Raw genomic sequence first — 16704 nt, forward strand, 5'->3', positions numbered from 1 at the left:
CGTTTAACACACATATAACAAGTCATTTTCTATAGCCCACTATACTGTTTCCCAACACCTTACATACAGGTAATATCATCCAGTCTTTTAATTCTTATTCAACCCTATACCCAACAATCGAAAAATAGCTTTAGTTCTATATCAGTTCAAGAATAAACACATCAATATCCAGGAACAATACGGGCAAATCACCAATATTTGCTCATCCCGTGATCCGGAACTTTAATCATGCAATCTCCTGCACCTCAATTGTCAGACCATTAAATCCACCACAGTAATACACACCAGACCGATATCCATCAAGCCAATATTCAAAAAGGATCATAAAGTCCATCACAGATATATATATATATAACCTAATACCCACAGTACAGTGTGCAACAGCTCAGTAAGAAACATCTCGGTATCTAATACCCTTTTATCCGACACCGCAATATCCAGCGCATCAATATCCAGCATAGCAATATCCAGGAAGACAGTGTGCCATACCTTAGCATCAGAGTACTCGAGAGAGAGGCCACGATCACACGAGGAGGTACGATCGAGGTGGAATTACATGACGGAGTGGAGGTCGTCTTCTCGAAGTTCCTGCCTGCTACTGATGGCCTGTTCTTGCTTGCTTCACGCACTCGACAGTACCCTGGAGGTCTGTTTCACGTACTCCTGCTTCCTACTGATTGCTCGTTCTTGCCTCATACACTCTACAGCACCCTAGAGGTCTGTTTCACGCACTCCTCCTTCCTACTGATTGCTCGTTCTTGCCTCATATACTCTACAGCACCCTAGAGGTCTGTTTCACGCACTCTTGCTTTGCATTACTGTATGGCCTGTGTGGTGAATGTGTAAGCTTTCCTTTCTTGATCCTCTTGGTTTGTCTTCCTCTTCGTCCCGTCTGTCTTCCTCCTCTTCTCCTCTAAACTTATTCTCCGTTTTTCTGATATGGCTTTGGTGGTCTCGTGGAGCTTCTGTAGGCTCAAGCTAAGAGATAAATGGCACTTCACCACAAAGACCTGATAACTTTAACCTCGAGCTCCCTTGGTAGTACTTGGGCAGTTTGTCCACGTTCCAGGTACATAATCTCAGGGGCGATAGTGATGCTATTTCGCTACTGGCTGGGGTTTCCTGCCAGTGAATCCTGGAGAGTATTCCATGACCAATACCACCTCTCATCCCTACCATCGAAGAGGACAGGAGAGTGTCGAAAGAACTTTATACACACACGATTGTATTTTCCCCTAAGGAAGTCTAATATAGAATGCCAGACGTATGTTTATAGTGTAGTTATGATTCTTATTTGTTCCTGGCCACTATGCTAATCTTGTCATTATCAATTATGAAATAAGATCTTGGTTTATAGATTTGCACTGTCACAAACAACAGACCTAATTGATTTCACCCTTCATTCAACAGAATGAAACGTCTTGATCCACACTGATGTTCGTGTTTTACCAAATTGCTATCACACCTGTTTCTTTTTTTTTCTCTTTATGTCCGCTTACCTTTGTGTCCTGTCTGTTGATACCTTGGTTCCCATCAAACTCCCTGTCCTAGGAACGTTCCTCTCCTAATTCTGAGGAAATCTATCCGACAGCCAAAGTCTATTGCTTTGTGAGCTAATCAGAGTCTTCCTGTGAACTGCAGCTGATCCCGTTTCAGGAACTTGTCAAACTTCAGCCCATAGCCCGGGAAACTATGATCCATCCTTTCCATCAAGCTTTGGATCAATGGCGTTCTCCTTACTCATTTCTACGCAGGATAATCACCATATAAACAAACGTATCTCCGATAGCTTACATAAGTCGCTCAATACGCGAGACCTTCGTTTTCGCTCATCCTTATTTCACATCTTCCCAATGGGTCATCCTTTTATAAAGCCGTGTTCGTCCTTATAATGACCCACTGAATCTTAAACCAGAGGGATAGTTCCTCGTTTCTCCTCAAACCCTATTAACAAGTCGACCGTAAGGCCACGTAGTTTGCCAACGACTCTAACGTCACTTCAGGTTTGGCATCCTGCCCTGTTTTCCTTATATCAATATCTCAATCAGCGATGAGACGTCATTATGCCTAACTTCTCTCTTAAACTGAGACAAACTATCCATCCTTGTTACCTGAAGCCTCATGTATCAGCGAACCATCTTATCTCTCTCTCTCTTCTTTTATTCCCATTTGTGTTTTGAACTTTCACCTTCATTTCAACCCACACCTTTTTTCTCTCCACAGAACATCACAGGACTCCTTCTTATTCAAACATGATAAAAGACCAACTGCCCTACATTCCGTAGGAATAACAAACCAATATTTCTAAGCCTTTTTTTTTCCCCTATAACAATATCTTACCATTATGGATCAACACTGAGACACATACTGGATGCAGAGCGTAAGAGTAAAATTTGGCAGTTTCGGAAAGACTTTACATAACATACGTGAGTTCTGTACTTGCCTCGCTGTCCTGGTGTCTGTTTCAGAACAAATGGAGTAGAAAAAAAGTTCAAGAGTAGATTACAAAGATTGATACCAAGAGAGAAAAAAAAAGGGGATGGAATCCTCTTATTCGTCAAGAATAAAATAGGATCAGACTCTCTCTCTCTCTCCCTCTCTCTCTCTTTCCATAAAAATCTAAAGGGATAAAGGATCGAGTATTCCTGACAATATGAGAAGTCGACCAACCCTGTCTGTAAACACTGGCCATCACCATCACTACCAACACTTCTCGCCTCCATCACAGCCAACACCACCCACCATCGTTAGCAGCACGACCTCATCATCACTAGCATCATCCTTTACAAATGCCATATACGACCATTGCCTTAATACCGAACAAAAGGATCAAATACCATATACGACCATTGCCTTAATACCAAACAAAAGGATCAAATGCCATATACGACCATTGCCTTAATACCAAACAAAAGGATCAAATGCCATATACGACCATTGCCTTAATACCGAACAAAAGGATCAAAAGGCCTGGACTTACGACAGAGAGATAAGCTTTATCAGATCACCTTCCTCCATCATCAACTGTTGGATCCTCCAACAGGTCTCAGAACCACACTGGACAACATCACTGGAGATCAAAAATTCACCCAAAAAAATTCTTCTTCCTTTCATGAGTCAGTTTCTGTATAGAGGTATTGTGCGCGTCCCCTTAATCTTCCTCCCCATCTGGAGTTATACCTTTCCGAAGCAGGTCTAATGAACACTTCTGAGAACCGAGCGACATGCCTTAAATAAAGTTCCCAGAAAAGTCAGGTAATAAGGTTTATATGAGTTTTGTGGCGCAATCATCACCGGGTCGACACAAAGTCACCAACGGCGATGCCTTGGGATTCTACGTAAGGTGATTCTTACAAGGGGATTTCGGCTCGTCTTCAAGAATGAGAGTTCATAGTCCAAGTTTCCCATCTGCTGAGTAAGACATGGGTCACGTCAAGTCTCGAGGACTTAGCGCTCCTTCTCGATATTAGCACCATCAAGTGTTTTTGAAGGAGTGAATCCAAATTGGAGGTAAGCTTAGATTTCTATCCTCTCCGTTTCGACTTGAAACTGCTGATGAATACATTTCGAACGCGGATAGAATCATTAACGACTGGCAGCCTCTCTCTCTCTCTCTCTCTCTCTCTCTCTCTCTCTCTCTCTCTCTCTCTCTCTGTATCAAAAGGATGGACAGTGTCTCAGTCCTTCATATCTCCGAACTGCAGCCCAGGAAACCTAACAATTCTGATGGCTTCTACAGCTTATCCAGTACCTCACGAGTGACAATACCAGGACCTAGTGTGTGTATACCACACCACGATCACGAAGGACAGTACCAGGACCTACGTAGACTACACTAACGTCACAAAGACGAATACAACAACTTGAACTCGTCTGTTTTAGCATCATTCCTCGACCTTTCCTCCTCTCAACGTGTCATCATCTATTCATACCACTGCATGTTTTACATTCACCAGAGCGATATCCTAGTCATTGTCTCTTCGTTTTTATGAGTACTTAATGCCTTTCTGAAAGATTGCGTGGGTCGAGGCGTAAATGCTGGTATGTCATCATCAGGAAATGATCGTTTGTCCACCAGGTGTATAGAAAAGAGCCCCAGAGGTCGCTTAGTCATTCATTATGAACACACACACTCGCTCCTCTCCGAAGCCCTGGATTTCTTAACCCTCAGAGACTTGAATTGTAAACTATGAACGCTCAGTAAGTTTTCAAAGGCTGGATGTTTTCGGGTCTAGGGGATTTTATAACTGTCCTTCGGGCTTGGTAGAGGGTGGCAAAGTGACTTGCGTCATGCAAGAATGGTTTTCTAGTTTCTGGTCTTTGTCTCTAGCATTTATAATAAAGACGAATCGTCATGCTCATCATTGCAATACGATGATTGAGATTTTGCAGTAATGAAATATGCATCCAATTCGAGCAAGACAGTTGAAGACGATATATCATGGATAACAGAGAAGAAAAACGTCTGAAAATCAAGATCTGGAAATGGTATACAGGATACATCAAAATTCGTCTCACTGATGGACGTATCCTTTTGAACCTCGAGCACAACTGGTGAGCCTGCGCTGCTGAGGGAGCAAGGCGGGAGAAGAAGGAGGAGGAGGAGGCACGTAGGTTTTGGTAATACATTCTAGTCTTCTGCAGAGGTGGTAACTCCGTTGAGCCAAAGGCAAGTACTCTCAGTGCAGGGTGAGGGAAGCAGCATGAGAGTTAAGGAGAGGTAAGGACTGTGATGGGGACGACAGGAGGATGAAGTGGTTGATGTACAAGGGTGATTGATCCAGCCTCACTAACCCTCGACTTATATGCTGTGGAGATTGGTCTCCTCAACCGCTGTAGTGGAGAGAGCGACTGCGTTCATTTCCAGAACTTCTCTTTTTCCTTGTCTCTTTAAAGGACTCGTAAAATTAACGGTCAAGATAAGTTTACGCCAGAACGGTATTACGCTAAAATTGTTTACGCCAGAACGGTATTACGCTAAAATTTGAGGGTAATGATTAATGTTGTTCTTGCAAACTACTACTCTGGTTCTCAGGCGCTACCTTTCCCCTGGGGACCAGCTACAGTGGATGTCCTCCCCTTGATTTCGGTAGTCTTTGCCACATGACTCCTCTTTCCCGTCACCTCACCTCTTCCATTCTCCAACCAGGACTCCCTTCCTCTATACAAGCCCCCTTTCCATCACTCCTTCCTTTCAGTTCCCTCCCTCCCTTCTCCCTCACCTTCTGGTGTTATCGGGGTTTCCTGTGTTCGCCGATACCAACATTTGTGTATCAAGTCGTGATGTACGGTGCTGAGGCGGGCGGCAGGGGCCCTAGATTGGCTCCCGTTCCCCCTGTCAGCGTTATCTGTGACTGGTGTCTCCCTCCTCCTCCTTCTCCACTCCCCGCCAGCCAGTCAGAGACTTAGATGACCTCTTCACTACGTCCCACAGATGTATATCTGCTATTTATTGGCGGCTACAATCCTCAGCCCTTGATTAGATGAGGCGTATGAGCGCTATTGTTGAGTGTATATATATATATATATATATATATATATATATATATATATATATATATGCTGGTATATCCACGCCCTCACTACTTGGGTCCAACAAGAATGCAGGGTATATACACTTTCAGGAATGCATCTGGAGAGACCAAAAATTACGTTTCCTGCATACAAGATTGTCAAGTTATGAGCCACCGCGCAGTTTGTGATGTTTATAACCTCGATACCACGTAAGAATACGACGTTCATGATATAAATGTTCGATAGAGGCGACGTCACAGAAAGACATGAAGACAAAAGGCTTCAGGAAGGCTCTCGCCCCAGGCACTTTAGCACTGTAAATGTGGGATACTCGTGTGTGTGTGTGTGTGTGTGTGTGTGTGTGTGTGTGTGTGTCATGAGCCGTGAACAGCTTACAGTAAATATTCCTCTCATGTTGTCTCCCAAGCTCAGCCTTCTCTCTCTCTCTCTCTCTCTCTCTCTCTCTCTCTCTCTCTCTCTCTCTCTCTCTCTCTCTCTCTCTCTCTCCCTCCTTCCTCGCCACCGTCCTCATATGTATTCTCCCGATCAGTCTGGGTCGGTTTACACTCTCGGGCAAAAGTCGGATCACCTCAGCACCAGTCTTCAACTTTTTAACACGAAGTCTCTCAAATCAGCACCTCCTCCTCCTCCTCGTCCTCCTCCTCCTCTGTGGACCAAATCGTCCTCCCTGCAACTCCGACGGGACGTGCATTCTCACCCCATCATCGTCAGCCTGTCTTCCTCACCTTATCATTCTCACCCCATCATCATCACCCTGTCTTCCTCACCCCATCATCCTTACTCTGTCATCCTCACCCTGTCTTCCTCACCCCATCATCCTCACCCCATCATCCTCACCCCATCATCGTCACCCTGTCTTCCTCACCCATCATCCTTACTCTGTCATCCTCACCCCATCATCGTCACCCTGTCTTCCTCACCCCATCATCCTCACTCTGTCATCCTCACCCCATCATCCTCACCCTGTCTTCCTCACCCCATCATCCTCACTCCATCATCCTCACCTGGAGCAAGCCATTTACCCTTGCAAGCTTCCTCTTTAGAATCATATCGTAACAGCTCAAAGTTTGTCCCCAGATGTGCAGTTCTCGGCCCCCCCCTTTTCCACTCGCCCTTCCATACCTACGTGCTCATTTCTCACCTTAACGACGGTATGACACGGGGCAGGCTTAGAGAAAACCACCACCAATCATTGTTGATTCTGACTGAAGGTGTTGTCACTTCTGACTACAGTGAGGATGTAAAAACAAGTTGTGTATGTGTGTGTGTGCGTGTGTGTGTGTGTGTGTGTGTGTGTGTGTGTGTGCGTGTGTGTATGTGTGTGTCTGTCATCGCATCTTGACATTATTAGTACCCGAGAATATCTAAACAATCCACACTGCCTCTCTGCAAATCTTAGGTCTACAACTAAATTGCAAATATCTTGAGACTGGTCACTGTGAATCGAGGTCCTATACACAGCAAGTTGGTGTCAGGCAAAACCGAAAAATGAAACAAAAACCTTTTAGATTTCTTCTCCCTACTCGTCAAGTATGAGGTTCCAATACCCTTAACAGAATTCATATAATTCCTCACAATGAAAAGTTTCTGTCAAGCTTGGAGCGGGGATGGACAATTCTAGGCCTCCTTAATGTTCCTAGTAAAACTGTCTTGTATCAGCGTTGCAGCCTTACTCCTGCCTCATATCTGCGGTTTAGCATCCAGTCTTTCGCTGTTTAATTCATCCTTTATGAGCTGATCCGACTTTTGTACTACTTTGACCAGTAGCAGGAAAAAGTCTTAGGGAGACGTGTGTGTGTGTGTGTGTACCATGCGTGGAGGTAGGAGAGTACTCGGAGAAATGGATAGAAGACTTCCGAATGATTTAAGAGCTTCCATAAAGGGAAAAGAAATACAGGTGTGGGAGTGAATTAAGGGTATGAGTGAGTGGTGTGAAATAAGCCTGGGAGTTCGTCAAGTTGAGTGACGGCACCTTGGTTATTCAATGTCCTTAATGGATGGGGCGTTGCTGGAGATAAGAGCGAAGTGAGGCGACTCTGAAGTGACACTTGATCACCTCGAAAGAGGGTGGAAGTTGCCTTACTTGATGTATGCAGATGGTGTCGTGCGTTATTTAGGTAAACTCAGACGAAGAGCTACGCATGCGCATCTTGTGGTAAACCAGTTCGATGATGTGGTTAGCTCCCACAGAAATTCTTTGGCTTCGTTTAGTTTCCATGATGGTATTCTCTCGTCAAGCCTGGTCTCTCTCTCTCTCTCTCTCTCTCTCTCTCTCTCTCTCTCTCTCTCTCTCTCTCTCTCTCTCTCTCTCGTGTCTTCGTTAACCACACAAACAAACTGAAGCAATGCGCGAGATCACCTTTCTTTTTTTTTTTTTTCATCCAAACTGGTTTATCATATATGACATACTCGGTCTCCACGAAGGGGTAGGATGTGGAAAGTGAACGTAAACTATAGCGAGGCTCTACATTTTCTTTTGTTAAAGGGAAGGGAAGTCAGATTGTAAGATTAGTTTGCATGTTGAAGACCTGGAAGTTTTGGGTGAAGTTTAATCATCTGGGAAGAAAGTTTAGTAGCGACAGTAGTGGTGTGGGGAGGAGGAAAGCTGAAGTTAAAAAACTGAATCATACAAGGAAGATAGACTGAGGTATCTTGGAAGCCCTGCTGAAAAGAAGGGAAGTTCAGCACTGTGTCAAAAGCTTGGATGGTTGAGCGCATAGTTCTCCTTTGTTACTGAGCCGCTGACAATGAATTGTACACTTCGTTAGAGAGTAAGTCTTGGTAAGTGACTGGTTGACTGCATACTTTGACACGAACTGGGAAAAATCAACTTATTCTTACCATAACATATGAGGATCGCTCGCCCCTCTATGGCGTAAGAGGTAACAGCATGCGTACCTTGCGTATACCCCAACCCAGTAACATTCATAAATCCCTTCTCATTTTACGATAATACTCATATTCCTCCTATAGTTTCAAGCTTGATCAATTATCTTTGATAGTTTTACGTAACGATCAGAGTTAAGCATTGGGAAATTTCACCCTTCCCCCTATAAATGCATGATTTAGTTCATGAGTTATTTTATAATTATGCTTCCGCCCTAATTTGATAATTAAAGTTAATAGGTCCTGCATAAAAGTTTGAGGGCTATTTGTCCCCACCGGCACTTAATTCGTCCCCAGGGACATAGGTGGGATTTTCCTTTTTCTTCTACCATATTTTCGTTCGGAAATTATTTTTTTTCCCAAGTTTTTTCATTCCTTTTCTTTCTTTCTTTCCAAGGAGTATGTCTGTCATTTAGCTCTTTTTTTTATCTATGTCTCCCTTCTCCTTCCCAGGATCATCGTAATATTTTCTCATGTCAGTTTGAGGATCATGGCAATCAATACACTCTCTTGGTAAATTCACTGAGGGATGCTTACATCCATACTGTCGAACCACATACAAGCTTGTTAATCCATTGTCTTCAAGCCTAACCATATACACTGTTTATTTCCGAAGATCTGTTATAAATATTCAAGTTCTTCCACGCACACGTGTATCCACATTCATAGGTGACAAGTGGTTAGACTTACTGAGCGTTGTGGCACACTCAAATCAACCCACACACACACACAAACCCACGTCAGTGCCCACACTTAAGTCAGTGCAGAACTTCCAACAAGTCCACTTCGCACACATAGATCAGTTCAAGTACTTAAGCCAGTCCACATACTCAAATCAGTTCCAACACTCCTCAGTCTAACCATGTACTTGTTCTAAATACTTCAAGCACATTTACTTCTACAGCGTATTTGACCATAGTACCAACACTCCCTTCGTAGAAAGAATTCACATTTCGTTCACCCGTAGTACTTACAGTTCGTTCGTTCGTGCTGTTTACAATTTGTCCTTCCGTGGTGTCAACAGTTCGTCCTTTGAGAGGGTTTACATGTCGTCCCTTGTGCCATCCTCTGTCCACACTGCTCACAGTTGGGGTTTTGCCTCGATATTAACATTTTCCGGGAGGAGGAGGAGTGAGTCTCTACGTGTCATCTGCAACCAGTTCCTTTCGTTCATGCAAATTCAAAGAAACATCCTCAGTCTGTTCTATAACTAGATTGTACTCAGTCTATAGCATAATTGCTATGTTACCCAAACCCCCGTCGAATGGCCTCTCTCTCATTCTATTAAGCAAAGGACGGTGACGACAAGAGAAGTTAGGCCATCTTAAAGAGGTCTTCGTCATATCAGCGCCATTTTCCCCCCTGGTGGTGGTAGCCTGCAACATGCACGCCAACATTTATAGTCAGACGGGCAAGTTGACCATTATTACCGAGTCGGGGATATTAGTTCCCGTTTCATTCGCTCCTTCAGGCGTTTCGCATGGTCCACGCTGCCGTTCAGCGCCCAGGAAAACTCTTGAGTAAAATTCTAAATATCTCGCTGCATTCTATTCGGAATCTAATTTGTACACTGGGGGGAAAACATATGAGTTTTTGCTTGACGTCTGGAGCCCTGGGGGTCTGGAGAAGACGACCTGCAGACCATCGTGGTCAGTTAATGTCGCGTTGTTGATTTTGGGAAGAATTTCACACTGGTGGCCTTTGGTTGATGGGCAGTGCGGTCGTTTGCACTGGGAAACATAAAGACATCTCCTTTTTCATTGTTTTTAATGACACAGATGTTGACCAAGGAGATTATTGCTCCTATTTGCACCTTTATGTTCCCTTCCCTTTGTGTCTAAAATTCATAACACGATTATTGATTTAAGCCACTTTTCTCCCACACGGCTTTGCTCTGGCCATATTCTTCTCATCATTTCTCCTCTTTTTTTTCCAGCTGTTTTCGCTTTTGTCTCTTTTCTTTTTTTATCCACCTTTTTTCCTTCCCTTCTCCACCGATCCTGAATTTGTGCTAGATCATTTATTCTTTTTCTCAGAGGCTCCTTAATAATCCAAAGCTTTTATCTGGTATCTGAAATCATAGTTCATTTTTTGATTTTTGTGGCATTTTTCACTCTTACTTTTCGTTCTTCTTGTATGTTTCACAGTACGAGAAACACTGACCTCTCCCTCCTCCTGTTTCCTACCAAACAACTTTACTATCCAGTTCCTCTTTCAAAAGTCTTGTTAGCACCTCACTCTGAAGATATCAAGACGATAATAATCCTAGAACTCTGACGATTCAGGTTATATATATATATATATATATATATATATATATATATATATATATATATATATATATATATATATATATATATATATATATATATATATATATATATATATATATATGTAAAACATACAAACCTCCAACAGCCACGAGCGACTGTTTGTATGTTCTATGACGGTGCGCGTTTCTATGCGCTATGTTCGTATATATATATATATATATATATATATATATATATATATATATATATATATATATATATATATATATGTATGTATGTGTGTGTGTGTGTGTGTGTGTGTGTGTGTGTTCTACTGGACTCTCACTGCATAAGGGAATAGATATGCATAATTTTTCATTGTCGCATTTTGTTGTCCCATCTCGTCTGTCTTCATTCTTTCCACGAAGACAATAGCGCGTCCTTCCATTATTCCTGGACCGATCGACCTGAAGTTCTGCAGTTGCATTGTGGTCGAGGGCTAGAACAGCAGTCTCTGTTTTATAGATGACTCTTCCTCTTTCGAATTCCGCTTCTGTTTTGTTTATAAGAGATCACATGTAGTCGATTCTAATCCCTTGTAGGAATATCTCCTCTCGATTCAACTTGTAAGATCGATCGACGACAGAAATTTTTGTTTGTGAACGTCAGTAAAGCCATGGATTCTTCTAACCCCAGTTCATCTCTTCTTCTACTCTCCATTTATGGTAGTAGATATCTTACAGGAGAATCTGGAGTAACAAATGAAATCTACCATAATATCATCTATGCCTCTATGATTTACCGGGCGCTTCAAGACATAGACACACATTTACCCTAAGGTTTACTTCAAATAGAAAAATATGCAGATTTCCAACCGCTTTTGAGATATTCATAGACCCTTTTTCTCTTTGCTCAGGTGTATATGTTATATTACACACTATACGGCAGTCAGTGTAGGTCTGTGAACGAGGCCAACCAATTTCTATTTTGTTCAATTTCTAAACGAGTCTTTTGCCGATGGTCAAGACTACCAATTACCATATCGGTGAGATCGGGACGAAGGTGATGACGGGTCATGAATACATGACCAGTCATCACCTTCGTCCCGATCTCACCGATAAGTAGTGTTGACCCAATTACGCTTTTAGTATCACGTGTTTTTTTTTTTTTCTTCTTTTTTTTCATTTTGTTGAAGTCTAATTCGATACTCCAACTTGAAAGTCAGTTTAGTGGAAAAAGAAAGAAGTACAAATATTCGATCTAGTTGAGAGATAAGAGCAATTAAAAAGAAAAAAAAAAGATTTTAAACATTTTTTATGTTCGTTGATTCAGTCATTGTTGGAATGAGTGTAAATAATAAATGTTACATTATCAAGTTGACGAGAATTGAAATAGTTTCAAAAAGAATTAATTTGTAAAATAGAGATAAAAGGAGAATTTCATATTGCCATCAACTGTTTTAAAGTGACAATTGTTTTACATTTCTAGACTAGATATGATATATGTTTGTTATGATTTGATGTGTGGGATAAACCCTTTCCCTCCAGCAGTATCATATAGCCTCGCCTTGAATAACAATATCAAAATGACCGCAAATCATTTATATTATAAAATGTGTCGTCTTTTTTTTGAAAGTAGATTTCTTTTACCTTGAAATAATTTTCTATAACAAGGACGACCATGACTGGGTACATCATTAGATAAGAAGATTTTGAAAATGTCTAAAATGCTGAAATGTACTGTAAAAATGAAAAAGAAAATAAGGCATTCAAACGAGTGGAAAAAAAACAAGTTGAATTTGCCCTCCTCCAAAAAAGAGGCAAAGTGAAGTCAAATGTTTTGATAAGATCTAGAAATGATCAGTAAAGAGTCTTACATCCTTCCCTAAAAACTGAGTAATGTTTAGGTCCGGTGCAGTGAAACATGAGTGACCAATGCTGTTCAGTTTATATCTGACACCTAGATTCTGACATGTGTAGTATAGGCTTCGTACAACTTCATGTTGTCATTGGCATTAAACCAGAAGTCTTTCTTCTCATACATTAAATACACCTTCCAAACCTTTGGTTTCTTATTGTGTTACTTCCAGTGTCATACATTACATCTAAGACCAGCATCAACGTATTATTTACAGTGGTTACAAATCCATCTACTTCACTTTACAATCCATTCTGAACCTTTTTCTACCTTCCCTCATTTCCCTTAATATTCCTCCTTTCTGCAGACTAGCATTAAGAATTCCTATATCATTCCTCCCTCCCTCTGCCTCTCTCTCTCTCTGCCCCCTCTCATAACTTCCCTTTTATCATCTCTAGCCTTCTCTCTCTCTCTAGCCTTCCGTTCCTCTTCGTAGGCGTCCCCCCTTCCCACTCCACAGGCTTATGGGATTTGATTAACGTGTTGTCTGCCTCGCCTCCTTGTCGTTTTGCGTCATTCGTTACAAACGTCCTTCCCAGGACCGTCTCGACGTGTCGTGCCCCGTCATGTGTCGCCACATCTAAAGAGGAATGTCACCAATGTAATTTGTTCTCAGTGTTGATGACGGTGGCTCTTATCCAGATCTCTTAGAACGAGAAGGATTTACAAATTACTTGTATAATGGAGGTTCAGTTATTAGTTTTGAAGTGTATATGTTATGCAGACAACACTCTCTATACTGAAAGGTACTTGCGTCTCTCCTTCGTCAACAGAGTTCTCGTCCTAAGGGAATGTTCACGAACATGTGACTGAGGATTATACTGTGGTCTTGCAAGGTGCTCGTATTATGTAGGGCACTGCGGGGTGAGGCAGGGGTGATTCAAGGGTGCAGGGAGCTCTAGGCACACACACACACACACAGAGAAGTAACACCTGTAGACGTGGCCCTACGACGACCACACCCTCCCCTGGACGTGGGTTCGACCTGCCATCTGGTGACGGAGGGAGGTTCAGTCCCATCTTGGGTAATGAGGTCCTTTACTTGCCTACCAGGTTTAATTTACGGAGCCATGACGACCTGGCTGTTAGCCTGGATGGGTTTACAAGCGTCGGGGGGAACCAGCGTATTAGAACAAATCATATCCAGGCACATTTGAGAGAAGCGGCGGTGGAATGAGCAATCTGTCTCCTATTACATTTAAATAATTAATGTGTAATTCCATTTATGTTGTATAATACCGAAGTAATTGAGATTATTTTTTTATATAATGGGATGTAATTTTCCCGAAATCACGTTAATATAAGTAGTTTAAGCATCATTCGCATATTCTTTTTTTTTGGGGGGGGGTTTCCTAATTTGATTTATATTATCTGTGGCTATGTTCGGGCAATATCCCCTACGGCCATGTAAACTCTACACTGAAGTAATTTGGTATAATCACCGTGATGGTATTCATCACAATATATAAATAGTTTTATTGGGACAGGATCCGGTGGTGTCGCCTGATCGTGTATCTAATTATTTCCCAACAGGTGAGTCTGTGGTTGGGCTAGAGGTCGTCACACAACACATGGGCGTCACACTGGTGAGTGTCCCTGGGTAGGAGGTCGTCACACAACACATGGGCGTCACACTGGTGAGCGTCCCTGGGTTGGTGGCCGTCATATAGCACATGGGCGTCACACTGGTGAGTGTCCCTGGGTTGGAGGTCGTCACACAACACATGGGCGTCACACTGGTGAGCGTCCCTGGGTTGGAGGTCGTCACACAACACATGGGCGTCACACTGGTGAGTGTCCCTGGGTTGGAGGTCGTCACACAACACATGGACGTCACACTGGTGAGTGTCCCTGGGTAGGAGGTCGTCACACAACACATGGGCGTCACACTGGTGAGTGTCCCTGGGTTGGAGGTCGTCACACAACACATGGGCGTCACACTGGTGAGTGCTCATAGGCTGGAGGCCGTCACATAGCACATGGGCGTCACACTGGTGAGTGTCCCTGGGTTGGAGGTCGTCACACAACACATGGGCGTCACACTGGTGAGTGTCCCTGGGTTGGAGGTCGTCACACAACACATGGGCGTCACACTGGTGAGTGTCCCTGGGTAGGAGGTCGTCACACAACACATGGGCGTCACACTGGTGAGTGTCCCTGGGTTGGAGGTCGTCACACAACACATGGGCGTCACACTGGTGAGTGTCCCTGGGTTGGAGGTCGTCACACAACACATGGGCGTCACACTGGTGAGTGTCCCTGGGTTGGAGGTCGTCACACAACACATGGGCGTCACACTGGTGAGTGTCCCTGGGTTGGAGGTCGTCACACAACACATGGGCGTCACACTGGTGAGTGTCCTGGGTAGGAGGTCGTCACACAACACATGGGCGTCACACTGGTGAGTGTCCCTGGGTTGGAGGTCGTCACACAACACATGGGCGTCACACTGGTGAGTGTCCCTGGGTTGGAGGTCGTCACACAACACATGGGCGTCACACTGGTGAGTGTCCTGGGTAGGAGGTCGTCACACAACACATGGGCGTCACACTGGTGAGTGTCCCTGGGTTGGAGGTCGTCACACAACACATGGGCGTCACACTGGTGAGTGTCCCTGGGTTGGAGGTCGTCACACAACACATGGGCGTCACACTGGTGAGTGTCCCTGGGTTGGAGGTCGTCACACAACACATGGGCGTCACACTGGTGAGTGTCCCTGGGTAGGAGGTCGTCACACAACACATGGGCGTCACACTGGTGAGTGTCCCTGGGTAGGAGGTCGTCACACAACACATGGGCGTCACACTGGTGAGTGTCCCTGGGTTGGAGGTCGTCACACAACACATGGGCGTCACACTGGTGAGTGTCCCTGGGTTGGAGGTCGTCACACAACACATGGGCGTCACACTGGTGAGTGTCCCTGGGTAGGAGGTCGTCACACAACACATGGGCGTCACACTGGTGAGTGTCCCTGGGTTGGAGGTCGTCACACAACACATGGGCGTCACACTGGTGAGTGTCCCTGGGTTGGAGGTCGTCACACAACACATGGGCGTCACACTGGTGAGTGTCCCTGGGTTGGAGGTCGTCACACAACACATGGGCGTCACACTGGTGAGTGTCCCTGGGTAGGAGGTCGTCACACAACACATGGGCGTCACACTGGTGAGTGTCCCTGGGTTGGAGGTCGTCACACAACACATGGGCGTCACACTGGTGAGTGTCCCTGGGTTGGAGGTCGTCACACAACACATGGGCGTCACACTGGTGAGTGTCCCTGGGTAGGAGGTCGTCACACAACACATGGGCGTCACACTGGTGAGTGTCCCTGGGTAGGAGGTCGTCACACAACACATGGGCGTCACACTGGTGAGTGTCCCTGGGTAGGAGGTCGTCACACAACACATGGGCGTCACACTGGTGAGTGTCCCTGGGTTGGAGGTCGTCACACAACACATGGGCGTCACACTGGTGAGTGTCCCTGGGTAGGAGGTCGTCACACAACACATGGGCGTCACACTGGTGAGTGTCCCTGGGTTGGAGGTCGTCACACAACACATGGGCGTCACACTGGTGAGTGTCCCTGGGTTGGAGGTCGTCACACAACACATGGGCGTCACACTGGTGAGTGTCCTGGGTAGGAGGTCGTCACACAACACATGGGCGTCACACTGGTGAGTGTCCCTGGGTTGGAGGTCGTCACACAACACATGGGCGTCACACTGGTGAGTGTCCTGGGTAGGAGGTCGTCACACAACACATGGGCGTCACACTGGTGAGTGTCCCTGGGTTGGAGGTCGTCACACAACACATGGGCGTCACACTGGTGAGTGTCCCTGGGTTGGAGGTCGTCACACAACACATGGGCGTCACACTGGTGAGTGTCCCTGGGTAGGAGGTCGTCACACAACACATGGGCGTCACACTGGTGAGTGTCCCTGGGTTGGAGGTCGTCACACAACACATGGGCGTCACACTGGTGAGTGTCCCTGGGTTGGAGGTCGTCACACAACACATGGGCGTCACACTGGTGAGTGTCCCTGGGTAGGAGGTCGTCACACAACACATGGGCGTCACACTGGTGAGTGTCCCTGGGTTGGAGGTCGTCACACAA

General features: G+C 44.7%; 1 protein-coding gene across 1 annotated transcript in view; it reads left to right on the forward strand.

Moving 5' to 3' along the window:
- The window catches only part of LOC139756633 (cell adhesion molecule Dscam2-like), a 246692-nt gene that overhangs the window by 79454 nt on the left and 150534 nt on the right, over positions 1–16704 (forward strand). The gene's annotated exons all lie outside the window — the stretch shown is intronic.

The sequence above is a fragment of the Panulirus ornatus genome, chromosome 22, assembly GCF_036320965.1.
Source record: "Panulirus ornatus isolate Po-2019 chromosome 22, ASM3632096v1, whole genome shotgun sequence".
Lineage (NCBI taxonomy): Eukaryota > Metazoa > Arthropoda > Malacostraca > Decapoda > Palinuridae > Panulirus > Panulirus ornatus.